Below are 17,020 nucleotides of genomic sequence, written 5' to 3' on the forward strand. Positions count from 1 at the left end.
TTCGGAGAGGCTGCCCCAGAGCTTAATCACTGGAACCCCTTTCTTTTCTAACTATTCTCACCTCTTGTCCGGTCTCACCCATGTTCACGGCTATATACATACTGATAACTTCCAATCTTAGATCTCCATTCTGGATGTCTCCCCTCAACTCCAGAGTAATGTATTGTCTACCCACCATTTTCATTTGGTTGCCAGAGAGCATCTCCAATTACCACAAGAAAACCTCAACCTCAAAATTCCTTCTCTCTCAGTTCCATCGTCTCCGGAAACAGCACCAGTATTCACTCGATTTCTTGTAAATGTCCGCATTTTCATGACTAGCTCGTTCCCAATTGTAAGTCTTCTCTATAGGCAAAAGTGGACATTGAGTAAGAAGCGTATTCCCTCCCTTATCCTAGACGTACAAGAAGCAAACCAACACGCCAGAAAACAAAACAGGTTGCTCAGAAAAAGATTTACACTTTGTCCTTGGAACCACTACTGAGGATGTCAGTGGTCTTCTAGGGGCACACACTTCCTTGGAACCCAAATGAAATGATGTTGGGCAAGAGGCTGTTTGCTTTAGGTGTAGGATTACATAGACAGGGTGTGTGTTTGCACAGAAAAATCTTTACCACGACGAGAGAACACCTACACCCACAAAGAACACCCTTGGAAGAAGCTGTAAGAGTCCTGGAGGTGATAGAGAAAATCCAGCCTTCGGTTTAGGGGCAATCTCGGGCCATTTTGCGATTTGGGGGAGATCCTTGCTGTTGAACCAGCTCACAAAGGTCTGATCAAAAGACAAAGATGTAGATGGGCAGCAGAGGAAGGGTATTTCTTCTTGATGCTTGTTTTCTGTAAGCCACCATTGGCAAGACTGTCTACTACGTGTAGGCATGGGAACCGGTTAAAGAAAGTGTCGATTCACTAGAGTGAGCTGAGAACTCGCTGGCCTTTGTGTGTGGTGAATGTGTCCGGAAAGGCAAAAAAGAGCGAGATTCTCCTGTGGGGTTTCTCATCTCCATGGCGGTAGGTGCTGACGGCTCCAGAGAGAGCAGGAAGGAGCAAAGAGAAGCGAGCCTGAGATGGGTAGCTGCACTGTTCTCAGGAGATGAAAAGGACACCAGGTTTGGGTCTGACCTTCATTATCTGTAACTGAGGTAAGACCATCGTGTGGGTGGCAGACTGACCGAAGCCTCAACTGACTGCTTGCCTGATCTTGAGTTGCTTCTTTTTTGCGTGTGTGTCTGCTAATAGGTGCCTTTAGGAGGTTTCTTTTCACTCTTTTTTTGCTGTATGTTCCATGGCTGGGAATCGTCTTTTTTCTTTTCTTTTTTCTCCCGTATAATCTCTGAGGAGTGCTGCACCAAACAGATTAAGAATGTGAGGGCCATTTATAGATCAGTTAAGGGAAGTAACATTCAGAGAGAGAGAGACTAAAAGCGTGATGACTTAGCCAGCTGAACATTACTTATTGACGTGGGACAAAGTGGAAAACGATGAGTCTTTAATTTCCTGTGGAAACAGTCATTCATCAAACCATCTCTTCTGTATGTCTTTGTCACTCTACCACTGTTCCAAAGTGACAACGAAGTGGCCTGGAGAATTTGAAACTGTGTGTTAAAATACGCTGTCTTTGATTTGTAATTCATTGTGTCCTTACACCTAAAAATATATAGATGGAAATGCTGGAAAGACTCATTAGAAAAAAAAAAAAAAAAGCTGCAAACAAGTTAACTCTGATAAAGAATAAGCTTCTCAAACAGTGAAGTCTGATGAGGTATAAAAGGCCTGGGTTTTCTAACTTTTACTGTTTTTCTACTACTCATTGTTGTCTTACGATTTGCAATCTGGACCGTTGCTATGGAGTAAATAACATCTGTTACATTCCATGCCTTCGGCTTTCCGTGTCACTGGTGGAAGGAACAGAGGCTGAGATAATGCGGTTTGTCTACCTGGAAATTCTAAGCCTGCAGAGATGCAGGGCCATGGGTTTAAACATAAATATATCTTATTGATGAAACTCCTTAAGCTTTTCTTTTAAAAGCCTTTTCCTCTGCTCCTTCTTTGATTTGTTTTTCTGAGGCTTGACATAATTCTGAGCATTCCGAGGGAGCTGGGGACGATGTCCCCGGAGGTTCTGAAAGCCCATAATCCTGAAGGTAGAGCCCAAACTGGCTGCTTAGCAGAAGTGTGACCCTCCCAATTTACTTAGCTTCTCTCTGCCTCCTTTTCAGAAGCCTTTAATAATGTGTGTCTGTCAGATATCACTGAATCTCATTTGATATGCCATCTGGCACATAGGGAGGGCATACTGCGTGGAGACCATGGTTTCTAGCTCCGTGTTGGAGAGGAGGGAAACTGATGCAAATGTGATAGTGGGTTAATAGCTAAGCTCAGCATAGCATCTCAAATGGCTCCACTCCAACGAACATAGTTCTTGTTCTCAGCCTTGAGAAAACCCCAGCCAATTGCAGTTTTGTAATGAGGAAGGCAGACTACTGTTGCAATATTGGAGGTAGTCCGGGCAATCTTCACCAGCCTCGACCTGCTTCTGACATGGTTTTCTGACCAGCAGTATGGAACCTTTTGGCTCTCAGACATCTGCATTCCATCCCCGGGCCTCACCTCTCTGATGAGCCCAATCTCTGCAGGGCACCTAGGCAGGGGAGGTCAAGGAAGATATGTGGGGCTGGCATGGGGGGGCAATGAGGGTCAACAACAGAGAGATGGGGCCAGGACATTCTTTTGTGTATACATAGTTTAATAAAGGCGAATCAATATTTCACACTTTGATCTCTTAAAATCAAAACATCTGCCTCTCTCAACGTCACAGTGGCTGCTTCGAATCAGCCGAGGCAAAGCTCCTAGTCTGTCCAAGTGATAAGCTTCAGGTGAAAACTGCTGGCATTTATGGGACGCCTACTATTTTCCAATGCTATCTGATTTAATTCTCTTAATCACCCTTTTGAAAGCGACGGGGATCAGAGGTAAAATCACTGCTCTTAATTTCGCTAGGTACATGAGATGAGATTCAAAGAGAAATCAGTCTGACTCCATAACTCAAATCTAAATGATTAAGGCAAAGACGCTATTTTGTTTGCATTACATGAGTAATATATCTAGAATGATAGGTTATGATCAGAACCTGATAAGGTCCTTCTGAGACCAGACCATCAAAACCTGAATTTGATTCATCTAAAAGAGATGGTCTGCCCAACCTCACAGTGGGACTAAGGGGCACCCTGGAACACAAGAGTAAATTGATCCAGGAGCAACTCTGGCCCTTGGAAACTTCCCTGTCAGCTGTTAACCTGGGTTTTTTCTAAATTTTTGCTAAGAAAAATCCATGATCCAGCCTGAGTTTGAGTTTCTGTTTGTTTGTTTGTTTGTTTGTTTGTTTTTAAGTTTAGGGCACACAGAGAAATACAAAATGAAACTAGGGATGCCCGGGTGGCTCAGTTGGTTAAGCCTCCAACTCTTGATTTTGGCTCAGATCATGATCTCATGGTTTATGGGACTGAGCCCCTCATCAGGCTCTGTGCTGACTGCACAGAGCCTACTTGGGATTCTCTCTGTCTCTACCCCTCCCCTGCACATGCACACAGGCACACACTCTCTCTCCCTCTCTCTCACACCCTCTCAAAGTAAATAAATAAACATTTATTAGAAAACACAATGAAAATAAAAACAGCTAAAATAAGAAAGTCAGTGCATGAACAAAAAACATGGGTATGATCTTTCCTATTGTCATGACAATATGGCTTATAATAACTAAAAAAAATTAGAGGACTCAAGTGTCTTTAATGGGATGATGAGGTCTTTCTGACACTTTATTTTTCATCTTCTTGGGAAGTCTTTTACCACCATTCATCTCATAGTATTGGAGTAGAGGTTATTAACTAGCTAATGAAAAATAACCTAACAGCAAATCTTTAAATCTTCGTGAACAAAAGAAACCCTCAGAGTTATGTAATTGAACCTCTCAACAAATTCAGGAAATGTCTATATATTCTTCAAGCTGATCATCCAAATTCAAGTCCTAATTTTCACTCAATTTTTAGAGATACTAACAACAAAAATATTCTTCTTGGGGTGCCTGGGTGGCTCAGTCAGTTAAGCATCTGACTTTTAATTTACACTCAAGTCATGATCTCATGATTGGTGGGATCAAAGTCCCCCAGTGTGCTCTGTGCTGACAGGCAGAGCCTGCTTGGGATTCTCTCCCTCTATCTCTCTCTCTCCCCACCCCATTCTGCTTCCCTCCCCTGCTCTCTCTCTCTCTCTCTCTCTCAAAATAAATAAATAAATAAACACTAAAAATATTTTTCTTGTTGTGAATATTAGACCTGCTTCCCTATAAATCTCATACCCAGATCCCCCTCCAACCCCCTGTGGTTTCACACAGCCAGCTCCTTTCTTTCGTGATGGATAGAGATGTCCCATGTCTGCATTCAAGCCTATGAAGTAGGCTCCAAGTATGGAGCAGGGACATGTTGAAATGGTCTCAGCACATCTGCTTCACACTACAGGGGGTGTAGTTGGTACTCGGCAAAGGTTCTGAACATGCAAGTGTATATTTTCTCTGATATTTTCTTCTCCTTCACTTCTTCCTGTGTTCCACTTCTTCAGCATGATAGTGACTTCTCTTAAAAAGTAAGATATCCCGAGTCAAACATGACACTGCAGAAGGGAAATATCTCCAAGTGAACAAACGTTTGCAATTTTCACCGGGAATTCTGTGTAGATGAAAAACTTTTTTGTTGAATCTTTGCCTTGATTTTCTGGGAAAGATATACTTTTAAGCTCGTTTATGCTTTCCTACTGCTCATCTTTGCTGGCTTCTGGGCTTGAGATTGATCAGCTTTGAGGGAAATCATTTGCCTAAGTTTCCCTGCTGTCAATGACTCCAATCCCTAGAGCTAAGGGCATTGACCTTACATGCGGGCCCCTCTGCTTCCCATCTTGAAACGGGTCAATCCGTAGAGCACCTAAGTGGCTCTAAAACACACCTAATGGGACTTAGCCTGTACCTCTTGCAATTGGCTCCGCTCTGAACCTGTGCCCAGTCGTTGTGACTGAATTTTCTCTTTTTTCCCCCTGAGATGAGGTCCAAAGACCTACTTCATCCTGATTCTGTTTCTAACAGTTCCTCCTCTCATTGAGGCTTAAAACTTAAAAATTTTAAATTAAAAACTTAAAAATTTCTTGTATTTTTTTTTCCTCCCCCCAGCATTTACTCTCTGTGTGACCCTGACTAAATCTACCCACCAAGTTAAGCTTCAGTTCCGCATCCTGAAAATGGGAATGATGCTGATCACTGGTTGTCAGAATTTGGGGGAAAATTAGCTTCATGGACATAAAGTGCCTGGCACTTAAGATGTGTCTCCTTTCAGGCTCAGGATTGTATCTGACCCTTACCTGTTCTCAATCTGGAGCCCAGATCCCGAACCCTAGCTCCACACCTAGAGCCAAATTACTCTTTCATGTGGAGTGTTCACCTGTCTGAGTATGTACATGATGCCTGTTCTCATTTCTCTTCAATTCACTACCTCTGTTTTTTCCCTTCCTTGTTGCCCCTTGGCTTCTCACTGGGTGTCTGTTAAGCTGATTAACTGTAACTCTTTTCTCTCTTTACTGTCTTCCAGCAGCTCTGCTGAACTTCTCTTCTTCTGCAATTGCATCACTAGGCTTGCTTCCAACCACACCCAGTGTCCCCCCACTCCTTAGCTTTGACCTTAGGAGTCTGGCCATTATACTGGGTATATCTGCATATATCAGATTTGATACTTAGAAAGACATTGCCATCTTCTCCCTCCATAAATGTTCACAGCCATTTGGGGCGACCCTCTCAGCTTCCTGGGCCCGCGTGCTGAGAGCAAGAAGCTATGACCGCTTATTCCACAATCCGCTGCTTGCTCGGCCTTGGCTGACACTCTCGAGACTGGAAGACACGGAACATGCTGTCATTCACTTGCAATGTTACCAGGTACTTCTCCACAGTGAAAGGCACTAACTACTTCTACCTAAAACATTCTGGACTGTAATGGCAATATACTCTTTACCCTTGTGGAGTATTTTTTGCAATGACGATGGAAACGTGTCTTTTCCCAATCCCAATTTTAGATGGTTTTGCATCCTTTTATGAGATGGTCAGTCAGGTGTGGCCACAAGAGCAGATGGCATTGAGGCTGAGGGAAACAGTTTGTGATACTCACAGGCCCTCAAAACAGGAGGCACAACACACTGCACGGGGCCACATGGGAAAGACACCAGGGTGATCAGAAGACAGGAGTGATAGGAAGATCTGATCCATGACCTTTATAGGGGTTTGGGTGGAAAAGGCAAGGCAGGACAGGCCAAAGAGTTTTGCATTGGCTAATTTAAATAATTTTGGTGGGCTTTGGGCTATGGGAGTGGTCCTTAGCTGCTCGATACCTGGTCCTGGGATGGCTAAGGCAGAAGAATATTGCCTCCTTGGGTCTACGGGACAGATGGAGGAGATATGGCTCTGCATTAGTTAGTTTTTATATCAGAAGCATGTTCCAGGCTGGGTCCCTCGCTATCTCTAAGAATTGGCTAACCCTGGGAGGGGCAGTCTCTCCCCGAGCTGGAATGTTGTGTTTTTGTTTTTGTTTTTGTTTCTTTTCTTTTTAGGATGTCCAGATATCCAATACACAGACCATTTAAAAAATATTTACAATACGTACTCTCATCTCTCTGATGTGACCTGACAAATAGGCTGTCCTCAGTCATTGGTTATGGCATGAATTTCTCTTTGTTTTACTGTTGCCGGGCTACCACTGACAAAAAGCCCCTTGTGTTTTGGGTCCCTCTTCCCTACACCCACCTCCCCATATCTAATAATCACCATTACTATATGAGAAGGTAGATTTCTGATCACAGTTTGAGAGTGACCTTGAGGAGAGCAGGCCCATGTTCTGTCTCCCCCTGTGGAAAATGGCCTTTGCCCAACTTACAGGGATTCATGAACAATCTAGAGCATGGGTGGAGGGGAGGGGTGGGGGTGTGGATTTTCTAGCTCACAGATCAGGAACCAGACTGACACACACACGCTCTCTCTCCAGCACTGAGTCTTTATGATTAGAACTGATTCCTCTGTAAGAGTCAAGCTACTGGCTGCACAAGGAATTCATACCAAAATAAGTCTGTGTTCTTTGGATCCAAGCAGTAGGAAGCTTTATCCTTGCTGCTTTCCTCAGGATGCTCGGTGACATCATCCACACTGGATTGTTTTTCCCTTTGTGTTCAAACACTGGCTTCATTCCAAAGGGCGTCCAAAGCCAACAAGCCTTCCCTCAAGCCCACCCATTGGCTGTGTAATCTCACAATTGGAAACATTCCTCTCCATGAAAAGGCAGCGCCCAATAAGCCCTCATTGACAGCATTCCCCAACACCCCCAACCCAGCTCTGAGTTTCCTTTGGCCTCTTTCCTTGCTGACACTTCTTAATGGCTCAATTAGGTGGGGTTTTGCTGGTTGAAAGTCACTTATGCTTGTGTATACTGGTGTGCACATCAACGACTGCTCTTACCAGTAGAGTGGGTAGATATATCTTAAGAAAGCTTGAAAACAACCACTGATGCTGAAATTATTTCCCTATAACCCTGGTGTTTGGAGCTACAGGAATAGCACACAATTTCCTTAATTCTAGAAGATCTGTTTCGAGCCTTAGATACAAAAATATGCATATCCAAGAGCATGACATTAACTTTTATGCACCATTTATAATCCAGTTACGGAGACTTGGGCTGAAGCCTGCTTCTTTAGCAGACAACTTCATTTCTCTAAGCCTTAGTTTGTTAACTTGCAAAACATAAAAGATATAGTAAAACTTGCTTTTCAGGATTGCTATTAGGATTAGGGGAGAGGGACACAGCATTGAGGCTTCATTCAGCATTGAGCTGAAAAGAGTAGAAGGAAGATGTGACTACAAGTAGGAGCAGGGAGCACATAGAGAGACCTTGACTGGCATCACAGATTGCCTGTGGGTGGGATCTTCAAGGTTGCACCACACTAAGCTCCTTGGTGGTACTCCTTTGACTTCCTGGCTATTGCTCTTTAGATTGTGGAGATTTTTATTAGCGCTGTTCTATTGAACTGACAGTAAAAGCTCCTTGGGGAAAGGGACTAGGGAAATATGCCCACAGACAGGCAAGGTCACAAATCCCAATGTGTTGTTGCCCTGCAAGGAGTGTTCTTTGGTTCAAATGACCAGGATAGAGGTCATGAACAGCACGGCTGGGGAGAGGTAGTGGGGATCTGTTTTGCTTAACGGCACATGCATAGATAGCATGTTGCCAAGCCAAGCCTGGTACCAGGAACCCAAAAACACAAGTGCAAGTTCTAGGTTGGTGGTGCTGGAGAGGAAGAGGTGGAGTCTTTGGTTTTCACAACATTTCAGTGCCATTTGGTCAAATATGAATGATTAACAGGACAAATATTCCCTCAGCTTGTTATGTTTCCGTTCTTAAATGCTTGTGGATATGGAAGCTGGCACGGACATTTTCCTAAGTTGTTGAAAATCTGTCTTTGAGGATGGGTTTGTCATTTTTTTTGTTCAATGAGGGCATCCAATCTATCTTTCTACTGGAAAGTTACATAAAATTTGGAAGTTCAGATGCCAACAATGTTTACATTTCTCGGTTAAAAAGCCAATATTTCTTCCTCTGCTCCTAAACTCTATGAATGGAAAAAGCTATTTTAGTTCATAGCATATTCTTTCCATTAAGATTTTAAACTTCTGCAGCATTGCCAAGGCTCATCTGTTGAATGAGTTTTTCAGAAATGTTATCTACCAGACATGGGTGCAAAGTGGCATTTTTATAAAGTTGAAGCAAAAGGTAATCACATTACCAGAGAAAGCGTTCTTTTCCATCCCCTCCTCCAATCAGTCTCAAATAAAGGGAGGCCATGTCGGCTACCGTTACAATGGTATGAATAATTTTTAATAAAATCAGTAGCTAAAAATTGTTGAACTTTCAGAATATATTGGAAACCTTTTCACATATAGCTATGCTGTGTACATTCTTGGCTCAGAATGAATTTTGATTTGGATGTGGGAAATCTATTTGTTCAAGCCAAGCACCACTTAAATTTCCATAGGCAGATTATCTGCTGGATGAATTAGCCCAAGAAATTAAAAATAAAAATTCCTAAACTGCCTTTTGCTCAACTGCCCAGAATGTTCCCCTTGATTACATCCTGCCTGTCTGATAGCTTGAATCCAGGGAACAGAAAAATCATTTTAATAGCCTGCAAAGTACCGAAATGGGGCATTCTTTCCAAAGCATATGATTTATTCCAAGCCAAATGCAAATCGATTTCTCATTGCTTTCCTTCTGTGGCTTATCTATAGCACCATCTTCCTTCATTAGCCTACAAAATCAAGAACTGACCACCAAAGCAGAATGCTGGGGAAGCACCTCTGCACCTTAAATGCTAGGAAAGGTCTCAAACCCAACCACCTTTCTTTTGCAGCTACAGCATCATGCCATGTCGTTACTAATCTACCACAGATGCCTCCACTCTCCGTTGGGTTGTCTTGACAAAATGTCTGTGGTATACTTGGCAAGATGGAGCTCCTCCAGGGCAGTAATAGTCTTCATGATCCTCAGTGATAGCTCGCACAATGCCTCAGATTAGTTAAATGTTAATTGAATCGAAGAATACACAAAGGCTGTTTCCACGATCTTTTCTAGCTCACTGTAGGCATTGATATATTTAGCTAAGTGAAACAGTCTCTTACAATGAAGGCTTAAATAGTTTGCCATGAGGTTGAGGGGGAAAACGTCCCTGTCTGGCCCACACTAAACTCCCTAGTGTCCATCACAATGAATACACTGAGAATAGTATCACTTTTCCTTTCTAAGAGAAGTATTGCTAATTTGGGTCACCTCTGTTTGTATAGGCATTCATAGATAACAGCATCAAACCTTCCAGCTTCATTCTGCTTCTATACCACTGCCGTGGAGACAGGACTATAACCGATGGAGAAAGTATAGAAGATGAAATGTGTGAAAATTTGAGAGTCTGTCAAAGGCACTGATTTCCATCAGCTACTTAAGTCGTTTATTATCGGTAGTAAGTGGCAATGCTTTTTTGCCAAGTGCCCTTGAAAAGGCTGATAAAGCTAATCTCGTGTGATAGGCAACACACGGCTTAAGGTATTACCTCAATTGGCTATCTATCTGGATCTTCCCAGGGAGATCTTTTGTCCTGTATTTTAAAGACCTTCCCAATTTATCGGCATCCACAAGGGACAATGGAAATTAAGATCCGAACCGGTAACAGTTGCCTTATGTTTCTCCCCAACGAAGATGTCCTGAGTTTTCATTTTGACCGCTTAAAGTGGAAACTCAATCATTTAAAGGTTAAAGTTGTAGACACTATCCAGGGAGTTCCTGGTCTACTAGCAAAATCACATGTGTGACTTCAGTGATCCCCAGCAGATTGAATAGGTTAATAAATAGATTCTCTGTAAATTTCCAAAGAGGGCAATTTGCAGGCAGTTCTCACAAAATTGGAAAATACCAACAGAGTGATAGGACCGGGTATTCTGTTGGAATACCATAAACACCAAACTCGAAGGAGGTCAAAAGTCACGGCACATATGTTTTCCATAGATTACATTTGTTTTGGAATGCACCGTTAGGTTCCACCAAAGTGGCTCCCGAATCAAACTATACGAGAGCTATGAAAGTTCGGTCAGAGGTGCTGGCATTTAGAAAGCAAGGTGAGTGGGTAGTACATAATGACTCCTATTCTTAATGATACTTGTGGTTTTTCTGGGCAGCTCTGTCTTGTCTCCCTAAAGGTGATGTCGAGACAATTAGGTGCTAGAAGGCAACTTTCAAACAAGCCTGGGAAATTGCCAATCTAATAGTAATTTATCATTCAAAAAATGGCAGTCTCTCTCTCTCTCTCTCCTCTAGATCTATACTTGATTGAACTATAGTCATAGCTACAAGCATTGCAATTAAATATTTATTAAGTACCAGCCCCGTGAAAGGAGATTTGGGAACACAGCTTCATTTAATCTTCATAGAAGTCCTATGATTTGCATTTTTCAGATGGGTATATCGTGGCTTGACGAGGTCGAGTCATTTATGCACAAATGCACAGTGTCACTAATGATCAAGCAGACATCTGAACTCAGTCTCAGGCCTGTCAAAACCCAGTGTCTCAATTCTTGAAACATTAAGGTGGTAGATCTCTATCTTGAGGATGTAGAAGGATCAAGTGGTGATGGGGAGGGGGGAGGGAAGGGAGTCCAAATGATTGGGGTGAAGCCCAAGGCTCTGAAGGTGTAAGGTGCTCCCCCAGGTCTGTGCAAGCTGGGTGGTGGTAGATTACACTTGCAGAAAGACTCTGTGTTGTACTGCTGGCCAACGTGTCTTAATGAGGTTTTGGAGTTCATGAAAATGAATTCTTAAGCACTGGCCAGGGCTGTCTAGTTAGGCAAATCTACATCATAAATACCTAGCTGCCCTTCTCAAATTCATCCATTTCCAAGGATCGTTTCCTTGGGTCTTAAAATCTAACAACATAGGCCTTAAAGTAGTAAAGTTGCAAAATAGCACAACTTTTAACATTTTCTTTCCAAAGTTATTGAAAATATTAAGATAAAAGAGAGATGCCTAAAACAGACTTTGGTATCCCAAGCCAAGAAATGAAGGTATTAACGGTTTAATATGTTTTGGAATGGGGAAGGGAGAAAAGGGGGCACTGAGAGGGAGGATTGTATTTGATGCCTGTTTAATTTTACCTCTGCTTTATGTATCCCTGATTTGTTACCAACTGCTTTCATGATTTCTGCAATCAGTCTCCAGTGGCCAAATCTGACCCGACTCCCCCTCCATCCCCCCTCCTTGTTTTAAATGAGATCTGGTTTTACTTAGATGAATTAAATGTCACTATATTTGTTTCTGTGAATTGTTCCAGCAAAAATTACAGCATCAATGTCTGACTTTAAACGTCTGTAGGACTGTCTGCCTCCCTGGGCTATTTATAGCTGCCTTTTAAAGGCCCTAATAAATGCTTTTAGATTGCTATTGGTTTGCTTTCCCTTTGTGAAGCCTCAGAATTGATACACTTCAAACTACCAACTGAAAATACCTATCTCTCTTTTCTTTTTCTTTTTCTTTCTTTTTTTTTTTTTTTTTTTTTTTTTTTTTGGTTAAAGTAATGTGTGTTCCCTGTAAAATGTAAATAAGCAAATAGAAGAAACAGGAGGAGAAAAAATAATCATACCAAACAGAGAGGACCACAATTAACATTTTGTTGCATATCATACTGTCTGTTCTCTGTTTTAAATATATTTAAATATATGTGTGTGTGTGTGTGTGTACACACACACACACACACACACACACACACACACACATATATATATATAATACTATCATACAAGCTGTTTTACAGCCCTGGATTTTTTTTTAAGCCCTGTTTTATTTTTTCCACCAGACAATATGTTTCACATTTTTTTCTCTCGTTCTCTTCCATCGCTTTTAATGGGCACATTAAAAGTAACGAGTAATGTTATGATTGTACCATTACCTATGAAACAATCCCACATTTATTAGATGGTGAGACCCTGGCCAAAATTTGCTACTACAAATAGTTGTACAAATTAGCCATGTCTCTATGCTCACCCATGATCATTTCTTTAGGATAAACTGCTACAGATGGAGTTGCCGGATCAGTGGCTGCATGAAATTCGTAGACTATTGTCGCATCTGCCAACTTACCTCCAGAAATAGTTCAAATTAAATATATAATATATATTATATTTGAGCATATCCTTAAAATGACAGTATAATAACAGGCATCCGTGTTAGGGGAACCACATTTCTAATAATTCGATCATGGCTTTAACAAATTTTATTAAACACTTTTTAGTGCCAAGCTTGATTTCTTTTTTTTTTTTTTTTCCCCCGACTCCAGAGTTCCAGAGTTCTGCAGCATAGCTGCGGGCATTATCATACTGAAATCCACAGTTCTAGGGAAGCTGCTAACCTAAATAAACAGTGTGATTTTTTTTAAAAAACTATGTGTGAACTGGCAGCTAGGACAGGGGAGAGGCCAGGTAAGTGGAAGGAACTGAGAGCTGATGTTTGCAGAATTACCAGCGCTGATGGTCTACACTTCTAAGAATGCTGATTCTTTTACTAGAACTAAAATCTCCTTAAGGATAGTATATTGTTCAATTTTATTAGTTCATTCCTTCGATGTATAATTGGTGAATACCTACATGCCACATGTTACTCTAGCTGCTGGGGATACAGGGGCGAAGAAGACAAGAGGATCTTTTTTCATGGAGCTTACAGTCTATTCCATGGGGCAATCCAGCCAACAAGCATGTAATCCATCACTGGTGGCGAGTGTTTTGACATGAAAATCATGCTAACGACACAAAAAAGAATGATGTGGGGGAGGATTTTAGTTCACATCCTCATCAGATACGGCCCCTCTGAAAAGGTGACATTAAAGATGAGACTTCAGTGATGATAAATAAGACGTCACACAGGCAGAAAAGGAGGTACAAAGGCCCTGAGGCAGAGCATCCTTGGGTGTTAGAGTGGAACTTGGCAGACTTTTTCTGTAACGAGTCAGATAATAAAAATATTGGCTCCGTGAATCATGTGTGTCTGTTGCAGCTACTCAAGTCAGCAGTGGTAGCATGACACTAAGTAGCTGTAGACCATTTTACAAACAATGGTCTGAATGTGTTCCAATAAAATTTTATGAAAGCGAGAGGTGAGCCCGATTTGGCCCTTAGGCTATAACTTGTGGACCTTTGTGTCAGTGAAAGAGGGAGACACGGTGATGTTAGGGAGTGAACAGTGGGAAGGAGAATGGTAGGAAGTAATTTCAAGAGGTGGGCAGAGTCAGAGGTATATGCTGTGTATATAACACAGATTGTGCAAACTACTCTAATTGCAACGGGAAGGGTGGAAAGGTGCTGGAGGGTTTTAAGCAGGGGAGTGACATGTTTTGATTTTATTTTCAAAAAGAGTAGATTAAAGTGCAAAGGCAGGCAAAGAAGATCTCTTAGTGGTCCACTGAAGATATGGTGGTTTGGACTACCAGGAGATCTGATTAGATTTAAGATCTACTTTGTTCTTTCTTTAAGTTTATTTATTTATTTTGAGAGAGAGAGAGGGAGAATGTGCAAGAGAGAGTGGGAGAGGGGAAGAAGAACTTTACTGAAGAAAGTAAGAGAGAGAGAGAGAGTGGGAGAGAGAGAGAGTGGGAGAGTGGGAGAGCATGTGCAAAGAGAGACACGGAGAGAGAGAATCTCAAGCAGGCCCTGTACTGTCAGCATGGGGCCCGACACTGAACTCAACCCCATGACCTTAAGATCATGACCTGAGCCGAAATCAAGAGTCAGTTACTTAACTGACTGAGCCACACAGGCACCCCAAGATCTATTTTGGAGGCGAGCCCATAGGACTTGCTGCTGGTTTATGTGATAGGAGTAAGGGAGACTGATTAGACCATACTCTTGCCTCTTTGTATGAAAAGAGAAAACCTGATATGAGCCAAAGCAAGAAGCAAGGCAAAATGGGCATCTTACCTGAGGGACCGTCTCACTAGGAGTTGCGACTTGTACCCTTCTGTAGAGAAACTTAGACGCGCCACCTCACGGCTGGCTTCTTGACTCCCTGACGTTGCCTCAAATAATAGGGCCCAGTACCCTTGTATCAATCACTTCCTCAAGAGTCAAAGACTTGTTTGTGAAGTTCTGATTGGTCCCTCCAGGGTCATGTGACTCTGCTCCAGGCGCTGGTAAAGAAACACTGTGGTGATAAGTGGCTTCTGCCACTTCCACTGGCAGCGTCCTAATCCTGACCACCGTCACCTCTTACTTGATCATTGAAATACTTTCCTGGTTCACTCCCCATGCCTGCTTTTAAATTTCTCCAGCCAATTTTCCATTGGACAGCCAGAGTGGTCTTTTTTTTTTTTTTTTTAATTTTTTTTTTTTTAACATTTATTTATTTTTGAGACAGAGAGAGACAGAGCATGAACGGGGGAGGGGCAGAGAGAGAGGGAGACACAAAATCCGAAGCAGGCTCCAGGCTCTGAGCCATCAGCCCAGAGCCCGACGCGGGACGCATGGACCACGAGATCGTGACCTGAGCTGAAGTCGGGCGCTTAACCGACTGAGCCACCCAGGCGCCCCAGAGTGGTCTTTTTAAAAATAGAAACCTTATTATGCTGTACTGTTAGTTAAGATACTTCAATCACTTTCATTTCCAGCTTCAGCTCCCTCTCTCCTTGATTTCAGTTCTTTGGAAAGCATGCCCTGTGCGTCCTTGAGTCACAGAGTCTTTGCAAATGCTGTTCCTCTGCCCGGAAAACTCTTTTTCTCCTTCTTCTTATTTAGTCGTATTCATTTTTTCATATTGTAGTTCAGATATCCACCTATCCCAGAGTAGAAAAAGACCCAGTATTGTAAGCTATTATAAGAAACAGAGGAGAAATAGGCATTCAAATTAAGGGGTAAACAGAGACTACAAATAAAGACAGCTTCCAAGATGCTAACCATTGTGATCTTTTACATTACGCCATTTTTTCCTTATGAAAAGCGTTTTGAGAGTCACCGATTGTCCCTATGTTTCAAATAAAGAAAAGGAAGCTGAAAGATATCTGTAAGATGCTGGTATCATGCAGCTGAGATGTGGAACCATGATCAGAATCTAAGTCTTTGATCCCCATGCTCTTGTCCTTTAACAGAGCTACTGCAGGACCATAATACGGAGCTTCGACTGGATCCATGGTAGCAGGAGAAGGAGTATTTGATTTACATTTTAGGTGAGAACTATCACTCTGGATAAAGGTGGCAAGAGATGAGTTAGAAGGCTGTTATGTAGACCTGGTAAAACCAGGTTTTTACCCGATCAGGAAAGCCTGACTTTAGCGATAAAATGCAGATGTGTTCCTGTAATGATAGGTTCTTCTGAGAACCGGTTCTTAAAATTAGCTTAGAGCAAAGGGTGCAGCAGCCAGATTACACCTGTAAATAGCGAAAGCCTTAACGACTAGATAGTGACTGTGTCTCAAACAAACAAAATACAACAGAGAACGAGGCCTGAGTCGAGAACTTTCTTACTGAAGGCCACAGGCAGGAGAAGTGAAGAGCACATTCTCACTTGGATGCCAAGTGGGCACCAAACACTCTCTGATCGCCCGGGTTAAACTGCGCCCTCTCTCCTTGCTGCGGGCCATTCTCTCTGAGTTAGTGCTTCCTTTTGCCAATCCTCAAATGCGCCTTCCGCGTAAGTGGGACTCTCGCTAATTCCTAAAAGTGGGTGGGTCTGGCACACAGTAGGAGTGTAATTGAAAAAAAAATGAATAAAAGACAAGACAAGAATGAAAACAATCAGCAACAAATTCCCATTGGAGACCTTTAGACGCCACTGGGGAACCTGACACATGAAGGTTGGACTGCATTCTCTTAAAGGGACGTAAGATCTCATGACATCCAGCTTCTGCAGCTCAAAGGAGCACCCTTCTGAGCAACCCAGGCTGGCGTCCAACCAAGACAGGGATGGGCTGATTATCACGATAAGAACAAGAGAAACCTTCAGAACTATTTTAGTAAAACATGCCCATACCTTTTAAGACAAAAAATCCACATGATAACTACCTAATGGATTTCTTTAATCTGTTGACTTTGCTAAGCTTGTCAGTCTTGTTTCCTTTAGCTTGGTTGCTCAGAGGGAATAGCAGCACGATTTTTTTTTTTTTAAGCAATGCATTTTTATCATTGAGTTGAAAGTATGTGCATGCATGTATACGGAAGTGTGTATGTGTGTTGTGGGGTAGGGGTATGTGTGCGTGCACCTGTGTTGAGGACAAGGAGTAGGGGATTTCCCATTTGGTGACAGTTGTGAAAAGGAAAGGAATACGATCCAGTCGCTGGCGCTTTGGGCAGCTAGAAAGATGGGAGAATTGGCCCCTGTAGCTCAGTAGTAGGAAACAGTGGTGCCACCCCTGAATTTAAAATAGA

General features: G+C 42.4%; 1 protein-coding gene and 1 long non-coding RNA gene across 4 annotated transcripts in view; one reads left to right on the forward strand and one right to left on the reverse strand.

Annotated features, from left to right (window-relative positions):
- Positions 1-17,020, reverse strand: part of LOC132687397 (uncharacterized) — a 127,103-nt gene that overhangs the window by 71,520 nt on the left and 38,563 nt on the right. The gene's annotated exons all lie outside the window — the stretch shown is intronic.
- KCNJ16 (potassium inwardly rectifying channel subfamily J member 16) overlaps positions 1-17,020 on the forward strand; it is an 85,830-nt gene that overhangs the window by 60,905 nt on the left and 7,905 nt on the right. For 2 of the 3 annotated variants that reach the window (XM_060645555.3, XM_060645558.3), the window contains exon 1: positions 721-1,142. The exons of the other annotated variant lie outside the window; for it this stretch is intronic. The gene's annotated coding sequence lies outside the window, so the exon portion shown is untranslated. Of the gene's footprint in view, positions 1-720; positions 1,143-17,020 lie in introns of those variants that run through there. 3 annotated transcript variants of the gene reach the window in all.

The sequence above is a fragment of the Panthera onca genome, chromosome E1 (assembly GCF_046562875.1).
Source record: "Panthera onca isolate mPanOnc1 chromosome E1, mPanOnc1 haplotype 2, whole genome shotgun sequence".
Classification (NCBI taxonomy): domain Eukaryota; kingdom Metazoa; phylum Chordata; class Mammalia; order Carnivora; family Felidae; genus Panthera; species Panthera onca.